Below are 20065 nucleotides of genomic sequence, written 5' to 3' on the forward strand. Positions count from 1 at the left end.
AAATATACAGTATTACACAGTACATAAGTGTCTGTATTCCCTGTATTGTTGGGTGCAATATATTTGTGAAAATAAAAGGTAACTAAATTTTGATGAACAAGCCTTGCTTAGATAATTTATTAACAGTTAAACTGGTCACCAAACATAGAAACGTAGGGAAAAGATGTGTCTTTAAAGTGCTCCAGTGGCGCAATCGGTCAGCGCGCGGTACTTATAAGACAGTATCTGTTAAGCTATGGCAAGGTTGTGAGTTCAAGCCTCACCTGGAGCATGTTTGCTTGCTTATTTCTTCTTTTCTGAGGTCATTACTCATTGGTTATCGTTTGCAACCTGAATATTTAATATCATATTACCAAGAAAGCAACAACAACATAGAAATGACTGTGTTTATCACACATCAGCATTGGTTGACAAATCAGGATTGGTTCAACTGCATTGTAAACGCTCCATGAGTCGGTCAACAAAGTGCCAATGCAAAAGACTTTTTACCGTTGGTAAAAGAGTTGCAGCAATCCGTTTTACTGCAATACAGCATGAGGGCCCATATTTTTTGCTCTCATTAGTACCAGCACATTTCCTGCAGGAATTTGGAAAGCAAAAAACACAAAACAACTTCCCTTTTTCCAAGCATTTAAATGACTGATTACTGCGGAAAAAATCAGGCACACACGCAAGTCTCACTGAGCCCCAGTGGCCTAATGGATAAGGCACTGGCCTCCTAAGCCAGGGATTGTGGGTTCAAGTCCCATCTGGGGTGCAAGTTGGTTTGTTGCTTATTCTTCATCGCTTGTTGCGACTGGCCAAACTTTGTTACCAAAAGGCTTCATCCACCACAACATTCCTGTAGGTGCAGTAGCTAAAACATGCCATTTACCATGGTAACATTGGGTCCTCCAAAACCTTTCCATCGAGTTAAAAAAGGGTTGCATTTTTGTTTTTACTATTTCTGGGATGCAAGTTGGTTTGTTGCTTATTCTTCACCACTTGAGATTGTGTTTTTAAGCTTGTTGTGACTGGCCAAACTGTGTTACCAAAAGGCTTCATCCACCACGACATTCCTGTGGGTGCAGTAGCTAAAACATGCCATTTACCATGGTAACATTGGGTCCTCCAAAACCTTTCCATCGAGTTAGAAAAGGGTTGCATTTTTGTTTTTACTATTTCTTTGGACACGCACCGTACTGACATTTTAGATGCTAGAGACCCAATAAACAATGTTTTACTTCACGCGCAGATCACATGTGAGATCATATTGCCTTACATTTAAATATACAGTATTACACAGTACATAAGTGTCTGTATTCCCTGTATTGTTGGGTGCAATATATTTGTGAAAATAAAAGGTAACTAAATTTTGATGAACAAGCCTTGCTTAGATAATTTATTAACAGTTAAACTGGTCACCAAACATAGAAACGTAGGGAAAAGATGTGTCTTTAAAGTGCTCCAGTGGCGCAATCGGTCAGCGCGCGGTACTTATAAGACAGTATCTGTTAAGCTATGGCAAGGTTGTGAGTTCAAGCCTCACCTGGAGCATGTTTGCTTGCTTATTTCTTCTTTTCTGAGGTCATTACTCATTGGTTATCGTTTGCAACCTGAATATTTAATATCATATTACCAAGAAAGCAACAACAACATAGAAATGACTGTGTTTATCACACATCAGCATTGGTTGACAAATCAGGATTGGTTCAACTGCATTGTAAACGCTCCATGAGTCGGTCAACAAAGTGCCAATGCAAAAGACTTTTTACCGTTGGTAAAAGAGTTGCAGCAATCCGTTTTACTGCAATACAGCATGAGGGCCCATATTTTTTGCTCTCATTAGTACCAGCACATTTCCTGCAGGAATTTGGAAAGCAAAAAACACAAAACAACTTCCCTTTTTCCAAGCATTTAAATGACTGATTACTGCGGAAAAAATCAGGCACACACGCAAGTCTCACTGAGCCCCAGTGGCCTAATGGATAAGGCACTGGCCTCCTAAGCCAGGGATTGTGGGTTCAAGTCCCATCTGGGGTGCAAGTTGGTTTGTTGCTTATTCTTCATCGCTTGTTGCAACTGGCCAAACTTTGTTACCAAAAGGCTTCATCCACCACAACATTCCTGTAGGTGCAGTAGCTAAAACATGCCATTTACCATGGTAACATTGGGTCCTCCAAAACCTTTCCATCGAGTTAAAAAAGGGTTGCATTTTTGTTTTTACTATTTCTGGGATGCAAGTTGGTTTGTTGCTTATTCTTCACCACTTGAGATTGTGTTTTTAAGCTTGTTGTGACTGGCCAAACTGTGTTACCAAAAGGCTTCATCCACCACGACATTCCTGTGGGTGCAGTAGCTAAAACATGCCATTTACCATGGTAACATTGGGTCCTCCAAAACCTTTCCATCGAGTTAGAAAAGGGTTGCATTTTTGTTTTTACTATTTCTTTGGACACGCACCGTACTGACATTTTAGATGCTAGAGACCCAATAAACAATGTTTTACTTCACGCGCAGATCACATGTGAGATCATATTGCCTTACATTTAAATATACAGTATTACACAGTACATAAGTGTCTGTATTCCCTGTATTGTTGGGTGCAATATATTTGTGAAAATAAAAGGTAACTAAATTTTGATGAACAAGCCTTGCTTAGATAATTTATTAACAGTTAAACTGGTCACCAAACATAGAAACGTAGGGAAAAGATGTGTCTTTAAAGTGCTCCAGTGGCGCAATCGGTCAGCGCGCGGTACTTATAAGACAGTATCTGTTAAGCTATGGCAAGGTTGTGAGTTCAAGCCTCACCTGGAGCATATTTGCTTGCTTATTTCTTCTTTTCTGAGGTCATTACTCATTGGTTATCGTTTGCAACCTGAATATTTAATATCATATTACCAAGAAAGCAACAACAACATAGAAATGACTGTGTTTATCACACATCAGCATTGGTTGACAAATCAGGATTGGTTCAACTGCATTGTAAACGCTCCATGAGTCGGTCAACAAAGTGCCAATGCAAAAGACTTTTTACCGTTGGTAAAAGAGTTGCAGCAATCCGTTTTACTGCAATACAGCATGAGGGCCCATATTTTTTGCTCTCATTAGTACCAGCACATTTCCTGCAGGAATTTGGAAAGCAAAAAACACAAAACAACTTCCCTTTTTCCAAGCATTTAAATGACTGATTACTGCGGAAAAAATCAGGCACACACGCAAGTCTCACTGAGCCCCAGTGGCCTAATGGATAAGGCACTGGCCTCCTAAGCCAGGGATTGTGGGTTCAAGTCCCATCTGGGGTGCAAGTTGGTTTGTTGCTTATTCTTCATCGCTTGTTGCGACTGGCCAAACTTTGTTACCAAAAGGCTTCATCCACCACAACATTCCTGTAGGTGCAGTAGCTAAAACATGCCATTTACCATGGTAACATTGGGTCCTCCAAAACCTTTCCATCGAGTTAAAAAAGGGTTGCATTTTTGTTTTTACTATTTCTGGGATGCAAGTTGGTTTGTTGCTTATTCTTCACCACTTGAGATTGTGTTTTTAAGCTTGTTGTGACTGGCCAAACTGTGTTACCAAAAGGCTTCATCCACCACGACATTCCTGTGGGTGCAGTAGCTAAAACATGCCATTTACCATGGTAACATTGGGTCCTCCAAAACCTTTCCATCGAGTTAGAAAAGGGTTGCATTTTTGTTTTTACTATTTCTTTGGACACGCACCGTACTGACATTTTAGATGCTAGAGACCCAATAAACAATGTTTTACTTCACGCGCAGATCACATGTGAGATCATATTGCCTTACATTTAAATATACAGTATTACACAGTACATAAGTGTCTGTATTCCCTGTATTGTTGGGTGCAATATATTTGTGAAAATAAAAGGTAACTAAATTTTGATGAACAAGCCTTGCTTAGATAATTTATTAACAGTTAAACTGGTCACCAAACATAGAAACGTAGGGAAAAGATGTGTCTTTAAAGTGCTCCAGTGGCGCAATCGGTCAGCGCGCGGTACTTATAAGACAGTATCTGTTAAGCTATGGCAAGGTTGTGAGTTCAAGCCTCACCTGGAGCATGTTTGCTTGCTTATTTCTTCTTTTCTGAGGTCATTACTCATTGGTTATCGTTTGCAACCTGAATATTTAATATCATATTACCAAGAAAGCAACAACAACATAGAAATGACTGTGTTTATCACACATCAGCATTGGTTGACAAATCAGGATTGGTTCAACTGCATTGTAAACGCTCCATGAGTCGGTCAACAAAGTGCCAATGCAAAAGACTTTTTACCGTTGGTAAAAGAGTTGCAGCAATCCGTTTTACTGCAATACAGCATGAGGGCCCATATTTTTTGCTCTCATTAGTACCAGCACATTTCCTGCAGGAATTTGGAAAGCAAAAAACACAAAACAACTTCCCTTTTTCCAAGCATTTAAATGACTGATTACTGCGGAAAAAATCAGGCACACACGCAAGTCTCACTGAGCCCCAGTGGCCTAATGGATAAGGCACTGGCCTCCTAAGCCAGGGATTGTGGGTTCAAGTCCCATCTGGGGTGCAAGTTGGTTTGTTGCTTATTCTTCATCGCTTGTTGCGACTGGCCAAACTTTGTTACCAAAAGGCTTCATCCACCACAACATTCCTGTAGGTGCAGTAGCTAAAACATGCCATTTACCATGGTAACATTGGGTCCTCCAAAACCTTTCCATCGAGTTAAAAAAGGGTTGCATTTTTGTTTTTACTATTTCTGGGATGCAAGTTGGTTTGTTGCTTATTCTTCACCACTTGAGATTGTGTTTTTAAGCTTGTTGTGACTGGCCAAACTGTGTTACCAAAAGGCTTCATCCACCACGACATTCCTGTGGGTGCAGTAGCTAAAACATGCCATTTACCATGGTAACATTGGGTCCTCCAAAACCTTTCCATCGAGTTAGAAAAGGGTTGCATTTTTGTTTTTACTATTTCTTTGGACACGCACCGTACTGACATTTTAGATGCTAGAGACCCAATAAACAATGTTTTACTTCACGCGCAGATCACATGTGAGATCATATTGCCTTACATTTAAATATACAGTATTACACAGTACATAAGTGTCTGTATTCCCTGTATTGTTGGGTGCAATATATTTGTGAAAATAAAAGGTAACTAAATTTTGATGAACAAGCCTTGCTTAGATAATTTATTAACAGTTAAACTGGTCACCAAACATAGAAACGTAGGGAAAAGATGTGTCTTTAAAGTGCTCCAGTGGCGCAATCGGTCAGCGCGCGGTACTTATAAGACAGTATCTGTTAAGCTATGGCAAGGTTGTGAGTTCAAGCCTCACCTGGAGCATGTTTGCTTGCTTATTTCTTCTTTTCTGAGGTCATTACTCATTGGTTATCGTTTGCAACCTGAATATTTAATATCATATTACCAAGAAAGCAACAACAACATAGAAATGACTGTGTTTATCACACATCAGCATTGGTTGACAAATCAGGATTGGTTCAACTGCATTGTAAACGCTCCATGAGTCGGTCAACAAAGTGCCAATGCAAAAGACTTTTTACCGTTGGTAAAAGAGTTGCAGCAATCCGTTTTACTGCAATACAGCATGAGGGCCCATATTTTTTGCTCTCATTAGTACCAGCACATTTCCTGCAGGAATTTGGAAAGCAAAAAACACAAAACAACTTCCCTTTTTCCAAGCATTTAAATGACTGATTACTGCGGAAAAAATCAGGCACACACGCAAGTCTCACTGAGCCCCAGTGGCCTAATGGATAAGGCACTGGCCTCCTAAGCCAGGGATTGTGGGTTCAAGTCCCATCTGGGGTGCAAGTTGGTTTGTTGCTTATTCTTCACCACTTGAGATTGTGTTTTGAAGCTTGTTGCGACTGGCCAAACTTTGTTACCAAAAGGCTTCATCCACCACGACATTCCTGTAGGTGCAGTAGCTAAAACATGCCATTTACCATGGTAACATTGGGTCCTCCAAAACCTTTCCATCGAGTTAAAAAAGGGTTGCATTTTTGTTTTTACTATTTCTGGGATGCAAGTTGGTTTGTTGCTTATTCTTCACCACTTGAGATTGTGTTTTTAAGCTTGTTGTGACTGGCCAAACTGTGTTACCAAAAGGCTTCATCCACCACGACATTCCTGTGGGTGCAGTAGCTAAAACATGCCATTTACCATGGTAACATTGGGTCCTCCAAAACCTTTCCATCGAGTTAGAAAAGGGTTGCATTTTTGTTTTTACTATTTCTTTGGACACGCACCGTACTGACATTTTAGATGCTAGAGACCCAATAAACAATGTTTTACTTCACGCGCAGATCACATGTGAGATCATATTGCCTTACATTTAAATATACAGTATTACACAGTACATAAGTGTCTGTATTCCCTGTATTGTTGGGTGCAATATATTTGTGAAAATAAAAGGTAACTAAATTTTGATGAACAAGCCTTGCTTAGATAATTTATTAACAGTTAAACTGGTCACCAAACATAGAAACGTAGGGAAAAGATGTGTCTTTAAAGTGCTCCAGTGGTGCAATCGGTCAGAGCGCGGTACTTATAAGACAGTATCTGTTAAGCTATGCCGAGGTTGTGAGTTCAAGCCTCACCTGGAGCATGTTTGCTTGCTTATTTCTTCTTTTCTGAGGTCATTACTCATTGGTTATCGTTTGCAACCTGAATATTTAATATCATATTACCAAGAAAGCAACAACAACATAGAAATGACTGTGTTTATCACACATCAGCATTGGTTGACAAATCAGGATTGGTTCAACTGCATTGTAAACGCTCCATGAGTCGGTCAACAAAGTGCCAATGCAAAAGACTTTTTACCGTTGGTAAAAGAGTTGCAGCAATCCGTTTTACTGCAATACAGCATGAGGGCCCATATTTTTTGCTCTCATTAGTACCAGCACATTTCCTGCAGGAATTTGGAAAGCAAAAAACACAAAACAACTTCCCTTTTTCCAAGCATTTAAATGACTGATTACTGCGGAAAAAACCAGGCACACACGCAAGTCTCACTGAGCCCCAGTGGCCTAATGGATAAGGCACTGGCCTCCTAAGCCAGGGATTGTGGGTTCAAGTCCCATCTGGGGTGCAAGTTGGTTTGTTGCTTATTCTTCACCACTTGAGATTGTGTTTTGAAGCTTGTTGCGACTGGCCAAACTTTGTTACCAAAAGGCTTCATCCACCACGACATTCCTGTAGGTGCAGTAGCTAAAACATGCCATTTACCATGGTAACATTGGGTCCTCCAAAACCTTTCCATCGAGTTAAAAAAGGGTTGCATTTTTGTTTTTACTATTTCTGGGATGCAAGTTGGTTTGTTGCTTATTCTTCACCACTTGAGATTGTGTTTTTAAGCTTGTTGTGACTGGCCAAACTGTGTTACCAAAAGGCTTCATCCACCACGACATTCCTGTGGGTGCAGTAGCTAAAACATGCCATTTACCATGGTAACATTGGGTCCTCCAAAACCTTTCCATCGAGTTAGAAAAGGGTTGCATTTTTGTTTTTACTATTTCTTTGGACACGCACCGTACTGACATTTTAGATGCTAGAGACCCAATAAACAATGTTTTACTTCACGCGCAGATCACATGTGAGATCATATTGCCTTACATTTAAATATACAGTATTACACAGTACATAAGTGTCTGTATTCCCTGTATTGTTGGGTGCAATATATTTGTGAAAATAAAAGGTAACTAAATTTTGATGAACAAGCCTTGCTTAGATAATTTATTAACAGTTAAACTGGTCACCAAACATAGAAACGTAGGGAAAAGATGTGTCTTTAAAGTGCTCCAGTGGTGCAATCGGTCAGAGCGCGGTACTTATAAGACAGTATCTGTTAAGCTATGCCGAGGTTGTGAGTTCAAGCCTCACCTGGAGCATGTTTGCTTGCTTATTTCTTCTTTTCTGAGGTCATTACTCATTGGTTATCGTTTGCAACCTGAATATTTAATATCATATTACCAAGAAAGCAACAACAACATAGAAATGACTGTGTTTATCACACATCAGCATTGGTTGACAAATCAGGATTGGTTCAACTGCATTGTAAACGCTCCATGAGTCGGTCAACAAAGTGCCAATGCAAAAGACTTTTTACCGTTGGTAAAAGAGTTGCAGCAATCCGTTTTACTGCAATACAGCATGAGGGCCCATATTTTTTGCTCTCATTAGTACCAGCACATTTCCTGCAGGAATTTGGAAAGCAAAAAACACAAAACAACTTCCCTTTTTCCAAGCATTTAAATGACTGATTACTGCGGAAAAAACCAGGCACACACGCAAGTCTCACTGAGCCCCAGTGGCCTAATGGATAAGGCACTGGCCTCCTAAGCCAGGGATTGTGGGTTCAAGTCCCATCTGGGGTGCAAGTTGGTTTGTTGCTTATTCTTCACCACTTGAGATTGTGTTTTGAAGCTTGTTGCGACTGGCCAAACTTTGTTACCAAAAGGCTTCATCCACCACGACATTCCTGTAGGTGCAGTAGCTAAAACATGCCATTTACCATGGTAACATTGGGTCCTCCAAAACCTTTCCATCGAGTTAAAAAAGGGTTGCATTTTTGTTTTTACTATTTCTGGGATGCAAGTTGGTTTGTTGCTTATTCTTCACCACTTGAGATTGTGTTTTTAAGCTTGTTGTGACTGGCCAAACTGTGTTACCAAAAGGCTTCATCCACCACGACATTCCTGTGGGTGCAGTAGCTAAAACATGCCATTTACCATGGTAACATTGGGTCCTCCAAAACCTTTCCATCGAGTTAGAAAAGGGTTGCATTTTTGTTTTTACTATTTCTTTGGACACGCACCGTACTGACATTTTAGATGCTAGAGACCCAATAAACAATGTTTTACTTCACGCGCAGATCACATGTGAGATCATATTGCCTTACATTTAAATATACAGTATTACACAGTACATAAGTGTCTGTATTCCCTGTATTGTTGGGTGCAATATATTTGTGAAAATAAAAGGTAACTAAATTTTGATGAACAAGCCTTGCTTAGATAATTTATTAACAGTTAAACTGGTCACCAAACATAGAAACGTAGGGAAAAGATGTGTCTTTAAAGTGCTCCAGTGGTGCAATCGGTCAGCGCGCGGTACTTATAAGACAGTATCTGTTAAGCTATGCCGAGGTTGTGAGTTCAAGCCTCACCTGGAGCATGTTTGCTTGCTTATTTCTTCTTTTCTGAGGTCATTACTCATTGGTTATCGTTTGCAACCTGAATATTTAATATCATATTACCAAGAAAGCAACAACAACATAGAAATGACTGTGTTTATCACACATCAGCATTGGTTGACAAATCAGGATTGGTTCAACTGCATTGTAAACGCTCCATGAGTCGGTCAACAAAGTGCCAATGCAAAAGACTTTTTACCGTTGGTAAAAGAGTTGCAGCAATCCGTTTTACTGCAATACAGCATGAGGGCCCATATTTTTTGCTCTCATTAGTACCAGCACATTTCCTGCAGGAATTTGGAAAGCAAAAAACACAAAACAACTTCCCTTTTTCCAAGCATTTAAATGACTGATTACTGCGGAAAAAATCAGGCACACACGCAAGTCTCACTGAGCCCCAGTGGCCTAATGGATAAGGCACTGGCCTCCTAAGCCAGGGATTGTGTGTTCAAGTCCCATCTGGGGTGCAAGTTGCTTTGTTGCTTATTCTTCACCACTTGAGATTGTGTTTTTAAGCTTGTTGCGACTGGCCAAAGTATGTTACCAAAAGGCTTCATCCACCACGACATTCCTGTGGGTGCAGTAGCTAAAACATGCCATTTACCATGGTAACATTGGGTCCTCCAAAACCTTTCCATCGAGTTAGAAAAGGGTTGCATTTTTGTTTTTACTATTTCTGGGGTGCAAGTTGGTTTGTTGCTTATTCTTCACCACTTGAGAGTGTGTTTTTAAGCTTGTTGCGACTGGCCAAACTGTGTTACCAAAAGGCTTCATCCACCATGACATTCCTGTGGGTTCAGTAGCTAAAACATGCCATTTACCATGGTAACATTGGGTCCTCCAAAACCTTTCCATCGAGTTAGAAAAGGGTTGCATTTTTGTTTTTACTATTTCTAGGGTGCAAGTTGGTTTGTTGCTTATTCTTCACCACTTGAGATTGTGTTTTTAAGCTTGTTGAGACTGGCCAAACTGTGTTACCAAAAGGCTTCATCCACCACGACATTCCTGTGGGTGCAGTAGCTAAAACATGCCATTTACCATGGTAACATTGGGTCCTCCAAAACCTTTCCATCGAGTTAGAAAAGGGTTGCATTTTTGATTTTACTATTACTGGGGTGCAAGTTGGTTTGTTGCTTATTCTTCACCACTTGAGATTGTGTTTTTAAGCTTGTTGCGACTGGCCAAACTGTGTTACCAAAAGGCTTCATCCACCACGACATTCCTGTAGGTGCAGTAGCTAAAACATGCCATTTACCATGGTAACATTGGGTCTTCCAAAACCTTTCCATCGAGTTAGAAAAGGGTTGCATTTTTGTTTTTACTATTTCTGGGGTGCAAGGTGGTTTGTTGCTTAATCTTCACCACTTGAGATTGTGTTTTTAAGCTTGTTGCGACTGGCCAAACTGTGTTACCAAAAGGCTTCATCCACCACAACATTCCTGTGGGTGCAGTAGCTAAAACATGCCATTTACCATGGTAACATTGGGTCCTCCAAAACCTTTCCATCGAGTTAGAAAAGGGTTGCATTTTTGTTTTTACTATTTCTGGGGTGCAAGTTGGTTTGTTGCTTATTCTTCACCACTTGAGATTGTGTTTTTAAGCTTGTTGCGACTGGCCAAACTGTGTTACCAAAAGGCTTCATCCACCACGACATTCCTGTGGGTGCAGTAGCTAAAACATGCCATTTACCATGGTAACATTGGGTCCTCCAAAACCTTTCCATCGAGTTAGAAAGGGGTTCCATTTTTGTTTTTACTATTTCTTTGGACACGCACCGTACTGACATTTTAGATGCTAGAGACCCAATAAACAATGTTTTACTTCACGCGCAGATCACATGTGAGATCATATTGCCTTACATTTAAATATACAGTATTAAACAGTACATAAGTGTCTGTATTCCCTGTATTGTTGGGTGCAATATATTTGTGAAAATAAAAGGTAACTAAATTTTGATGAACAAGCCTTGCTTAGATAATTTATTAACACTTAAACTGGTCACCAAACATACAAACGTAGGGAAAAGATGTGTCTTTAAAGTGCTCCAGTGGCGCAATCGGTCAGCGCGCGGTACTTATAAGACAGTATCTGTTAAGCTATGCCGAGGTTGTGAGTTCAAGCCTCACCTGGAGCATGTTTGCTTGCTTATTTCTTCTTTTCTGAGGTCATTACTCATTGGTTATCGTTTGCAACCTGAATATTTAATATCGTATTACCAAGAAAGCAACAACAACATAGAAATGACTGTGTTTATCACACATCAGCATTGGTTGACAAATCAGGATTGGTTCAACTGAATTTTAAACGCTCCATGAGTCGGTCAACAAAGTGCCAATGCAAAAGACTTTTTACCATTGGTAAAAGAGTTGCAGCAATCTGTTTTACTACAATACAGCATGAGGGCCCATATTTTTTGCTCTCATTAGTACCAGCACATTTCCTGCAGGAATTTGGAAAGCAAAAAACACAAAACAACTTCCCTTTTTCCAAGCATTTAAATGACTGATTACTGCGGAAAAAATCAGGCACACATGCAAGAATCACTGAGCCCCAGTGGCCTAATGAATAAGGCACTGGCCTCCTAAGCCAGGGATTGTGGGTTCAAGTCCCATCTGGGGTGCAAGTTGGTTTGTTGCTTATTCTTCACCACTTGAGATTGTGTTTTTAAGCTTGTTGCGACTGGCCAAACTGTGTTACCAAAAGGCTTCATCCACCACGACATTCCTGTGGGTGCAGTAGCTAAAACATGCCATTTACCATGGTAACATTGGGTCCTCCAAAACCTTTCCATCGAGTTAGAAAAGGGTTGCATTTTTGTTTTTACTATTTCTTTGGACACGCACCGTACTGACATTTTAGATGCTAGAGACCCAATAAACAATGTTTTACTTCACGCGCAGATCACATGTGAGATCATATTGCCTTACATTTAAATATACAGTATTACACAGTACATAAGTGTCTGTATTCCCTGTATTGTTGGGTGCAATATATTTGTGAAAATAAAAGGTAACTAAATTTTGATGAACAAGCCTTGCTTAGATAATTTATTAACAGTTAAAATGGTCACCAAACATAGAAACGTCGGGAAAAGATGTGTCTTTAAAGTGCTCCAGTGGCGCAATCGGTCAGCGCACGGTACTTATAAGACAGTATCTGTTAAGCTATGCCGAGGTTGTGAGTTCAAGCCTCACCTGGAGCATGTTTGCTTGCTTATTTCTTCTTTTCTGAGGTCATTACTCATTGGTTATCGTTTGCAACCTGAATATTTAATATCATATTACCAAGAAAGCAACAACAACATAGAAATGACTGTGTTTATCACACATCAGCATTGGTTGACAAATCAGGATTGGTTCAACTGCATTGTAAACGCTCCATGAGTCGGTCAACAAAGTGCCAATGCAAAAGACTTTTTACCGTTGGTAAAAGAGTTGCAGCAATCCGTTTTACTGCAATACAGCATGAGGGCCCATATTTTTTGCTCTCATTAGTACTAGCACATTTCCTGCAGGAATTTGGAAAGCAAAAAACACAAAACAACTTCCCTTTTTCCAAGCCTTTAAATGACTGATTACTGCGGAAAAACTCAGGCACACACGCAAGTCTCACTGAGCCCCAGTGGCCTAATGGATAAAGCACTGGCCTCCTAAGCCAGGGATTGTGGGTTCAAGTCCCATCTGGGGTGCAAGTTGGTTTGTTGCTTATTCTTCACCACTTGAGATTGTGTTTTGAAGCTTGTTGCGACTGGCCAAACTTTGTTACCAAAAGGCTTCATCCACCACGACATTCCTGTAGGTGCAGTAGCTAAAACATGCCATTTACCATGGTAACATTGGGTCCTCCAAAACCTTTCCATCGAGTTAAAAAAGGGTTGCATTTTTGTTTTTACTATTTCTGGGATGCAAGTTGGTTTGTTGCTTATTCTTCACCACTTGAGATTGTGTTTTTAAGCTTGTTGTGACTGGCCAAACTGTGTTACCAAAAGGCTTCATCCACCACGACATTCCTGTGGGTGCAGTAGCTAAAACATGCCATTTACCATGGTAACATTGGGTCCTCCAAAACCTTTCCATCGAGTTAGAAAAGGGTTGCATTTTTGTTTTTACTATTTCTTTGGACACGCACCGTACTGACATTTTAGATGCTAGAGACCCAATAAACAATGTTTTACTTCACGCGCAGATCACATGTGAGATCATATTGCCTTACATTTAAATATACAGTATTACACAGTACATAAGTGTCTGTATTCCCTGTATTGTTGGGTGCAATATATTTGTGAAAATAAAAGGTAACTAAATTTTGATGAACAAGCCTTGCTTAGATAATTTATTAACAGTTAAACTGGTCACCAAACATAGAAACGTAGGGAAAAGATGTGTCTTTAAAGTGCTCCAGTGGCGCAATCGGTCAGCGCGCAGTACTTATAAGACAGTATCTGTTAAGCTATGCCGAGGTTGTGAGTTCAAGCTTCACCTGGAGCATGTTTGCTTGCTTATTTCTTCTTTTCTGAGGTCATTACTCATTGGTTATCGTTTGCAACCTGAATATTTAATATCATATTACCAAGAAAGCAACAACAACATAGAAATGACTGTGTTTATCACACATCAGCATTGGTTGACAAATCAGGATTGGTTCAACTGCATTGTAAACGCTCCATGAGTCGGTCAACAAAGTGCCAATGCAAAAGACTTTTTACCGTTGGTAAAAGAGTTGCAGCAATCCATTTTACTGCAATACAGCATGAGGGCCCATATTTTTTGCTCTCATTAGTACCAGCACATTTCCTGCAGGAATTTGGAAAGCAAAAAACACAAAACAACTTCCCTTTTTCCAAGCATTTAAATGACTGATTACTGCAGAAAAAATCAGGCACACACACAAGTCTCACTGAGCCCCAGTGGCCTAATGGATAAGGCACTGGCCTCCTAAGCCAGGGATTGTGTGTTCAAGTCCCATCTGGGGTGCAAGTTGCTTTGTTGCTTATTCTTCACCACTTGAGATTGTGTTTTTAAGCTTGTTGCGACTGGCCAAACTATGTTACCAAAAGGCTTCATCCACCACGACATTCCTGTGGGTGCAGTAGCTAAAACATGCCATTTACCATGGTAACATTGGGTCCTCCAAAACCTTTCCATCGAGTTAGAAAAGGGTTGCATTTTTGTTTTTACTATTTCTGGGGTGCAAGTTGGTTTGTTGCTTATTCTTCACCACTTGAGAGTGTGTTTTTAAGCTTGTTGCGACTGGCCAAACTGTGTTACCAAAAGGCTTCATCCACCATGACATTCCTGTGGGTTCAGTAGCTAAAACATGCCATTTACCATGGTAACATTGGGTCCTCCAAAACCTTTCCATCGAGTTAGAAAAGGGTTGCATTTTTGTTTTTACTATTTCTGGGGTGCAAGTTGGTTTGTTGCTTATTCTTCACCACTTGAGATTGTGTTTTTAAGCTTGTTGAGACTGGCCAAACTGTGTTACCAAAAGGCTTCATCCACCACGACATTCCTGTGGGTGCAGTAGCTAAAACATGCCATTTACCATGGTAACATTGGGTCCTCCAAAACCTTTCCATCGAGTTAGAAAAGGGTTGCATTTTTGTTTTTACTATTACTGGGGTGCAAGTTGGTTTGTTGCTTATTCTTCACCACTTGAGATTGTGTTTTTAAGCTTGTTGCGACTGGCCAAACTGTGTTACCAAAAGGCTTCATCCACCACGACATTCCTGTAGGTGCAGTAGCTAAAACATGCCATTTACCATGGTAACATTGGGTCCTCCAAAACCTTTCCATCGAGTTAGAAAAGGGTTGCATTTTTGTTTTTACTATTTCTGGGGTGCAAGGTGGTTTGTTGCTTAATCTTCACCACTTGAGATTGTGTTTTTAAGCTTGTTGCGACTGGCCAAACTGTGTTACCAAAAGGCTTCATCCACCACAACATTCCTGTGGGTGCAGTAGCTAAAACATGCCATTTACCATGGTAACATTGGGTCCTCCAAAACCTTTCCATCGAGTTAGAAAAGGGTTGCATTTTTGTTTTTACTATTTCTGGGGTGCAAGTTGGTTTGTTGCTTATTCTTCACCACTTGAGATTGTGTTTTTAAGCTTGTTGCGACTGGCCAAACTGTGTTACCAAAAGGCTTCATCCACCACGACATTCCTGTGGGTGCAGTAGCTAAAACATGCCATTTACCATGGTAACATTGGGTCCTCCAAAACCTTTCCATCGAGTTAGAAAGGGGTTGCATTTTTGTTTTTACTATTTCTTTGGACACGCACCGTACTGACATTTTAGATGCTAGAGACCCAATAAACAATGTTTTACTTCACGCGCAGATCACATGTGAGATCATATTGCCTTACATTTAAATATACAGTATTACACAGTACATAAGTGTCTGTATTCCCTGTATTGTTGGGTGCAATATATTTGTGAAAATAAAAGGTAACTAAATTTTGATGAACAAGCCTTGCTTAGATAATTTATTAACACTTAAACTGGTCACCAAACATACAAACGTAGGGAAAAGATGTGTCTTTAAAGTGCTCCAGTGGCGCAATCGGTCAGCGCGCGGTACTTATAAGACAGTATCTGTTAAGCTATGCCGAGGTTGTGAGTTCAAGCCTCACCTGGAGCATGTTTGCTTGCTTATTTCTTCTTTTCTGAGGTCATTACTCATTGGTTATCGTTTGCAACCTGAATATTTAATATCGTATTACCAAGAAAGCAACAACAACATAGAAATCACTGTGTTTATCACACATCAGCATTGGTTGACAAATCAGGATTGGTTCAACTGAATTTTAAACGCTCCATGAGTCGGTCAACAAAGTGCCAATGCAAAAGACTTTTTACCATTGGTAAAAGAGTTGCAGCAATCCGTTTTACTACAATACAGCATGAGGGCCCATATTTTTTGCTCTCATTAGTACCAGCACATTTCCTGCAGGAATTTGGAAAGCAAAAAACACAAAACAACTTCCCTTTTTCCAAGCATTTAAATGACTGATTACTGCGGAAAAAATCAGGCACACACGCAAGAATCACTGAGCCCCAGTGGCCTAATGAATAAGGCACTGGCCTCCTAAGCCAGGGATTGTGGGTTCAAGTCCCATCTGGGGTGCAAGTTGGTTTGTTGCTTATTTTTCACCACTTGAGATTGTGTTTTTAAGCTTGTTGCGACTGGCCAAACTGTGTTACCAAAAGGCTTCATCCACCACGACATTCCTGTGGGTGCAGTAGCTAAAACATGCCATTTACCATGGTAACATTGGGTCCTCCAAAACCTTTCCATCGAGTTAGAAAAGGGTTGCATTTTTGTTTTTACTATTTCTTTGGACACGCACCGTACTGACATTTTAGATGCTAGAGACCCAATAAACAATGTTTTACTTCACGCGCAGATCACATTTGAGATCATATTGCCTTACATTTAAATATACAGTATTACACAGTACATAAGTGTCTGTATTCCCTGTATTGTTGGGTGCAATATATTTGTGAAAATAAAAGGTAACTAAATTTTGATGAACAAGCCTTGCTTAGATAATTTATTAACAGTTAAAATGGTCACCAAACATAGAAACGTAGGGAAAAGATGTGTCTTTAAAGTGCTCCAGTGGCGCAATCGGTCAGCGCGCGGTACTTATAAGACAGTATCTGTTAAGCTATGCCGAGGTTGTGAGTTCAAGCCTCACCTGGAGCATGTTTGCTTGCTTATTTCTTCTTTTCTGAGGTCATTACTCATTGGTTATCGTTTGCAACCTGAATATTTAATATCATATTACCAAGAAAGCAACAACAACATAGAAATGACTGTGTTTATCACACATCAGCATTGGTTGACAAATCAGGATTGGTTCAACTGCATTGTAAACGCTCCATGAGTCGGTCAACAAAGTGCCAATGCAAAAGACTTTTTACCGTTGGTAAAAGAGTTGCAGCAATCCGTTTTACTGCAATACAGCATGAGGACCCATATTTTTTGCTCTCATTAGTACTAGCACATTTCCTGCAGGAATTTGGAAAGCAAAAAACACAAAACAACTTCCCTTTTTCCAAGCCTTTAAATGACTGATTACTGCGGAAAAAATCAGGCACACACGCAAGTCTCACTGAGCCCCAGTGGCCTAATGGATAAAGCACTGGCCTCCTAAGCCAGGGATTGTGGGTTCAAGTCCCATCTGGGGTGCAAGTTGGTTTGTTGCTTATTCTTCACCACTTGAGATTGTGTTTTGAAGCTTGTTGCGACTGGCCAAACTTTGTTACCAAAAGGCTTCATCCACCACGACATTCCTGTAGGTGCAGTAGCTAAAACATGCCATTTACCATGGTAACATTGGGTCCTCCAAAACCTTTCCATCGAGTTAAAAAAGGGTTGCATTTTTGTTTTTACTATTTCTGGGATGCAAGTTGGTTTGTTGCTTATTCTTCACCACTTGAGATTGTGTTTTTAAGCTTGTTGTGACTGGCCAAACTGTGTTACCAAAAGGCTTCATCCACCACGACATTCCTGTGGGTGCAGTAGCTAAAACATGCCATTTACCATGGTAACATTGGGTCCTCCAAAACCTTTCCATCGAGTTAGAAAAGGGTTGCATTTTTGTTTTTACTATTTCTTTGGACACGCACCGTACTGACATTTTAGATGCTAGAGACCCAATAAACAATGTTTTACTTCACGCGCAGATCACATGTGAGATCATATTGCCTTACATTTAAATATACAGTATTACACAGTACATAAGTGTCTGTATTCCCTGTATTGTTGGGTGCAATATATTTGTGAAAATAAAAGGTAACTAAATTTTGATGAACAAGCCTTGCTTAGATAATTTATTAACAGTTAAACTGGTCACCAAACATAGAAACGTAGGGAAAAGATGTGTCTTTAAAGTGCTCCAGTGGTGCAATCGGTCAGCGCGCAGTACTTATAAGACAGTATCTGTTAAGCTATGCCGAGGTTGTGAGTTCAAGCTTCACCTGGAGCATGTTTGCTTGCTTATTTCTTCTTTTCTGAGGTCATTACTCATTGGTTATCGTTTGCAACCTGAATATTTAATATCATATTACCAAGAAAGCAACAACAACATAGAAATGACTGTGTTTATCACACATCAGCATTGGTTGACAAATCAGGATTGGTTCAACTGCATTGTAAACGCTCCATGAGTCGGTCAACAAAGTGCCAATGCAAAAGACTTTTTACCGTTGGTAAAAGAGTTGCAGCAATCCGTTTTACTGCAATACAGCATGAGGGCCCATATTTTTTGCTCTCATTAGTACCAGCACATTTCCTGCAGGAATTTGGAAAGCAAAAAACACAAAACAACTTCCCTTTTTCCAAGCATTTAAATGACTGATTACTGCAGAAAAAATCAGGCACACACGCAAGTCTCACTGAGCCCCAGTGGCCTAATGGATAAGGCACTGGCCTCCTAAGCCAGGGATTGTGGGTTCAAGTCCCATCTGGGGTGCAAGTTGGTTTGCTGCTTATTCTTCACCACTTGAGATTGTGTTTTGAAGCTTGTTGCGACTGGCCAAACTTTGCTACCAAAAGGCTTCATCCACCACGACATTCCTGTAGGTGCAGTAGCTAAAACATGCCATTTACCATGGTAACATTGGGTCCTCCAAAACCTTTCCATCGAGTTAAAAAAGGGTTGCATTTTTGTTTTTACTATTTCTGGGATGCAAGTTGGTTTGTTGCTTATTCTTCACCACTTGAGATTGCACCGTACTGACATTTTAGATGCTAGAGACCCAATAAACAATGTTTTACTTCACGCGCAGATCACATGTGAGATCATATTGCCTTACATTTAAATATACAGTATTACACAGTACATAAGTGTCTGTATTCCCTGTATTGTTGGGTGCAATATATTTGTGAAAATAAAAGGTAACTAAATTTTGATGAACAAGCCTTGCTTAGATAATTTATTAACAGTTAAACTGGTCACCAAACATAGAAACGTAGGGAAAAGATGTGTCTTTAAAGTGCTCCAGCGGCGCAATCAGTCAGCGCGCGGTACTTATAAGACAGTATCTGTTAAGCTATGCCGAGGTTGTGAGTTCAAGCCTCACCTGGAGCATGTTTGCTTGCTTATTTCTTCTTTTCTGAGGTCATTACTCATTGGTTATCGTTTGCAACCTGAATATTTAATATCATATTACCAAGAAAGCAACAACAACATAGAAATGACTGTGTTTATCACACATCAGCATTGGTTGACAAATCAGGATTGGTTCAACTGCATTGTAAACGCTCCATGAGTCGGTCAACAAAGTGCCAATGCAAAAGACTTTTTACCGTTGGTAAAAGAGTTGCAGCAATCCGTTTTACTGCAATACAGCATGAGGGCCCATATTTTTTGCTCTCATTAGTACCAGCACATTTCCTGCAGGAATTTGGAAAGCAAAAAACACAAAACAACTTCCCTTTTTCCAAGCAGTTAAATGACTGATTACTGCGGAAAAAATCAGGCACACACGCAAGTCTCACTGAGCCCCAGTGGCCTAATGGATAAGGCACTAGCCTCCTAAGCCAGGGATTGTGGGTTCAAGTCCCATCTGGGGTGCAAGTTGGTTTGTTGCTTATTCTTCACCACTTGAGATTGTGTTTTGAAGCTTGTTGCGACTGGCCAAACTTTGTTACCAAAAGGCTTCATCCACCACGACATTCCTGTAGGTGCAGTAGCTAAAACATGCCATTTACCATGGTAACATTGGGTCCTCCAAAACCTTTCCATCGAGTTAAAAAAGGGTTGCATTTTTGTTTTTACTATTTCTGGGATGCAAGTTGGTTTGTTGCTTATTCTTCACCACTTGAGATTGTGTTTTTAAGCTTGTTGTGAC

General features: G+C 40.2%; 1 protein-coding gene and 29 non-coding genes across 34 annotated transcripts in view; 29 read left to right on the forward strand and 1 right to left on the reverse strand.

The window, feature by feature from the left end:
* Positions 1–20065, reverse strand: part of FER1L5 (fer-1 like family member 5) — a 676118-nt gene that overhangs the window by 88447 nt on the left and 567606 nt on the right. The window lies entirely within an intron of this gene.
* TRNAI-UAU (transfer RNA isoleucine (anticodon UAU)) lies at positions 179–271 on the forward strand. The gene is given in 2 exon segments: positions 179–216; positions 236–271. It is a non-coding gene; the product is annotated as a tRNA-Ile (tRNA).
* On the forward strand, positions 685–757 carry TRNAR-CCU (transfer RNA arginine (anticodon CCU)). Its single transcript has one exon. It is a non-coding gene; the product is annotated as a tRNA-Arg (tRNA).
* On the forward strand, positions 1444–1536 carry TRNAI-UAU (transfer RNA isoleucine (anticodon UAU)). The gene is given in 2 exon segments: positions 1444–1481; positions 1501–1536. It is a non-coding gene; the product is annotated as a tRNA-Ile (tRNA).
* On the forward strand, positions 1950–2022 carry TRNAR-CCU (transfer RNA arginine (anticodon CCU)). The gene has a single exon. It is a non-coding gene; the product is annotated as a tRNA-Arg (tRNA).
* TRNAI-UAU (transfer RNA isoleucine (anticodon UAU)) lies at positions 2709–2801 on the forward strand. Its single transcript is given in 2 exon segments — positions 2709–2746; positions 2766–2801. It is a non-coding gene; the product is annotated as a tRNA-Ile (tRNA).
* On the forward strand, positions 3215–3287 carry TRNAR-CCU (transfer RNA arginine (anticodon CCU)). The gene has a single exon. It is a non-coding gene; the product is annotated as a tRNA-Arg (tRNA).
* On the forward strand, positions 3974–4066 carry TRNAI-UAU (transfer RNA isoleucine (anticodon UAU)). Its single transcript is given in 2 exon segments — positions 3974–4011; positions 4031–4066. It is a non-coding gene; the product is annotated as a tRNA-Ile (tRNA).
* On the forward strand, positions 4480–4552 carry TRNAR-CCU (transfer RNA arginine (anticodon CCU)). The gene has a single exon. It is a non-coding gene; the product is annotated as a tRNA-Arg (tRNA).
* On the forward strand, positions 5239–5331 carry TRNAI-UAU (transfer RNA isoleucine (anticodon UAU)). Its single transcript is given in 2 exon segments — positions 5239–5276; positions 5296–5331. It is a non-coding gene; the product is annotated as a tRNA-Ile (tRNA).
* On the forward strand, positions 5745–5817 carry TRNAR-CCU (transfer RNA arginine (anticodon CCU)). The gene has a single exon. It is a non-coding gene; the product is annotated as a tRNA-Arg (tRNA).
* TRNAI-UAU (transfer RNA isoleucine (anticodon UAU)) lies at positions 6524–6616 on the forward strand. Its single transcript is given in 2 exon segments — positions 6524–6561; positions 6581–6616. It is a non-coding gene; the product is annotated as a tRNA-Ile (tRNA).
* Positions 7030–7102, forward strand: TRNAR-CCU (transfer RNA arginine (anticodon CCU)). Its single transcript has one exon. It is a non-coding gene; the product is annotated as a tRNA-Arg (tRNA).
* Positions 7809–7901, forward strand: TRNAI-UAU (transfer RNA isoleucine (anticodon UAU)). Its single transcript is given in 2 exon segments — positions 7809–7846; positions 7866–7901. It is a non-coding gene; the product is annotated as a tRNA-Ile (tRNA).
* Positions 8315–8387, forward strand: TRNAR-CCU (transfer RNA arginine (anticodon CCU)). The gene has a single exon. It is a non-coding gene; the product is annotated as a tRNA-Arg (tRNA).
* Positions 9094–9186, forward strand: TRNAI-UAU (transfer RNA isoleucine (anticodon UAU)). Its single transcript is given in 2 exon segments — positions 9094–9131; positions 9151–9186. It is a non-coding gene; the product is annotated as a tRNA-Ile (tRNA).
* TRNAR-CCU (transfer RNA arginine (anticodon CCU)) lies at positions 9600–9672 on the forward strand. Its single transcript has one exon. It is a non-coding gene; the product is annotated as a tRNA-Arg (tRNA).
* Positions 11247–11339, forward strand: TRNAI-UAU (transfer RNA isoleucine (anticodon UAU)). The gene is given in 2 exon segments: positions 11247–11284; positions 11304–11339. It is a non-coding gene; the product is annotated as a tRNA-Ile (tRNA).
* On the forward strand, positions 11753–11825 carry TRNAR-CCU (transfer RNA arginine (anticodon CCU)). Its single transcript has one exon. It is a non-coding gene; the product is annotated as a tRNA-Arg (tRNA).
* TRNAI-UAU (transfer RNA isoleucine (anticodon UAU)) lies at positions 12315–12407 on the forward strand. The gene is given in 2 exon segments: positions 12315–12352; positions 12372–12407. It is a non-coding gene; the product is annotated as a tRNA-Ile (tRNA).
* TRNAR-CCU (transfer RNA arginine (anticodon CCU)) lies at positions 12821–12893 on the forward strand. The gene has a single exon. It is a non-coding gene; the product is annotated as a tRNA-Arg (tRNA).
* TRNAI-UAU (transfer RNA isoleucine (anticodon UAU)) lies at positions 13600–13692 on the forward strand. Its single transcript is given in 2 exon segments — positions 13600–13637; positions 13657–13692. It is a non-coding gene; the product is annotated as a tRNA-Ile (tRNA).
* Positions 14106–14178, forward strand: TRNAR-CCU (transfer RNA arginine (anticodon CCU)). The gene has a single exon. It is a non-coding gene; the product is annotated as a tRNA-Arg (tRNA).
* On the forward strand, positions 15753–15845 carry TRNAI-UAU (transfer RNA isoleucine (anticodon UAU)). The gene is given in 2 exon segments: positions 15753–15790; positions 15810–15845. It is a non-coding gene; the product is annotated as a tRNA-Ile (tRNA).
* TRNAR-CCU (transfer RNA arginine (anticodon CCU)) lies at positions 16259–16331 on the forward strand. Its single transcript has one exon. It is a non-coding gene; the product is annotated as a tRNA-Arg (tRNA).
* On the forward strand, positions 16821–16913 carry TRNAI-UAU (transfer RNA isoleucine (anticodon UAU)). The gene is given in 2 exon segments: positions 16821–16858; positions 16878–16913. It is a non-coding gene; the product is annotated as a tRNA-Ile (tRNA).
* TRNAR-CCU (transfer RNA arginine (anticodon CCU)) lies at positions 17327–17399 on the forward strand. Its single transcript has one exon. It is a non-coding gene; the product is annotated as a tRNA-Arg (tRNA).
* TRNAR-CCU (transfer RNA arginine (anticodon CCU)) lies at positions 18612–18684 on the forward strand. The gene has a single exon. It is a non-coding gene; the product is annotated as a tRNA-Arg (tRNA).
* TRNAI-UAU (transfer RNA isoleucine (anticodon UAU)) lies at positions 19210–19302 on the forward strand. Its single transcript is given in 2 exon segments — positions 19210–19247; positions 19267–19302. It is a non-coding gene; the product is annotated as a tRNA-Ile (tRNA).
* TRNAR-CCU (transfer RNA arginine (anticodon CCU)) lies at positions 19716–19788 on the forward strand. Its single transcript has one exon. It is a non-coding gene; the product is annotated as a tRNA-Arg (tRNA).

This window comes from Mixophyes fleayi, chromosome 4 (genome assembly GCF_038048845.1).
Source record: "Mixophyes fleayi isolate aMixFle1 chromosome 4, aMixFle1.hap1, whole genome shotgun sequence".
Lineage (NCBI taxonomy): Eukaryota > Metazoa > Chordata > Amphibia > Anura > Limnodynastidae > Mixophyes > Mixophyes fleayi.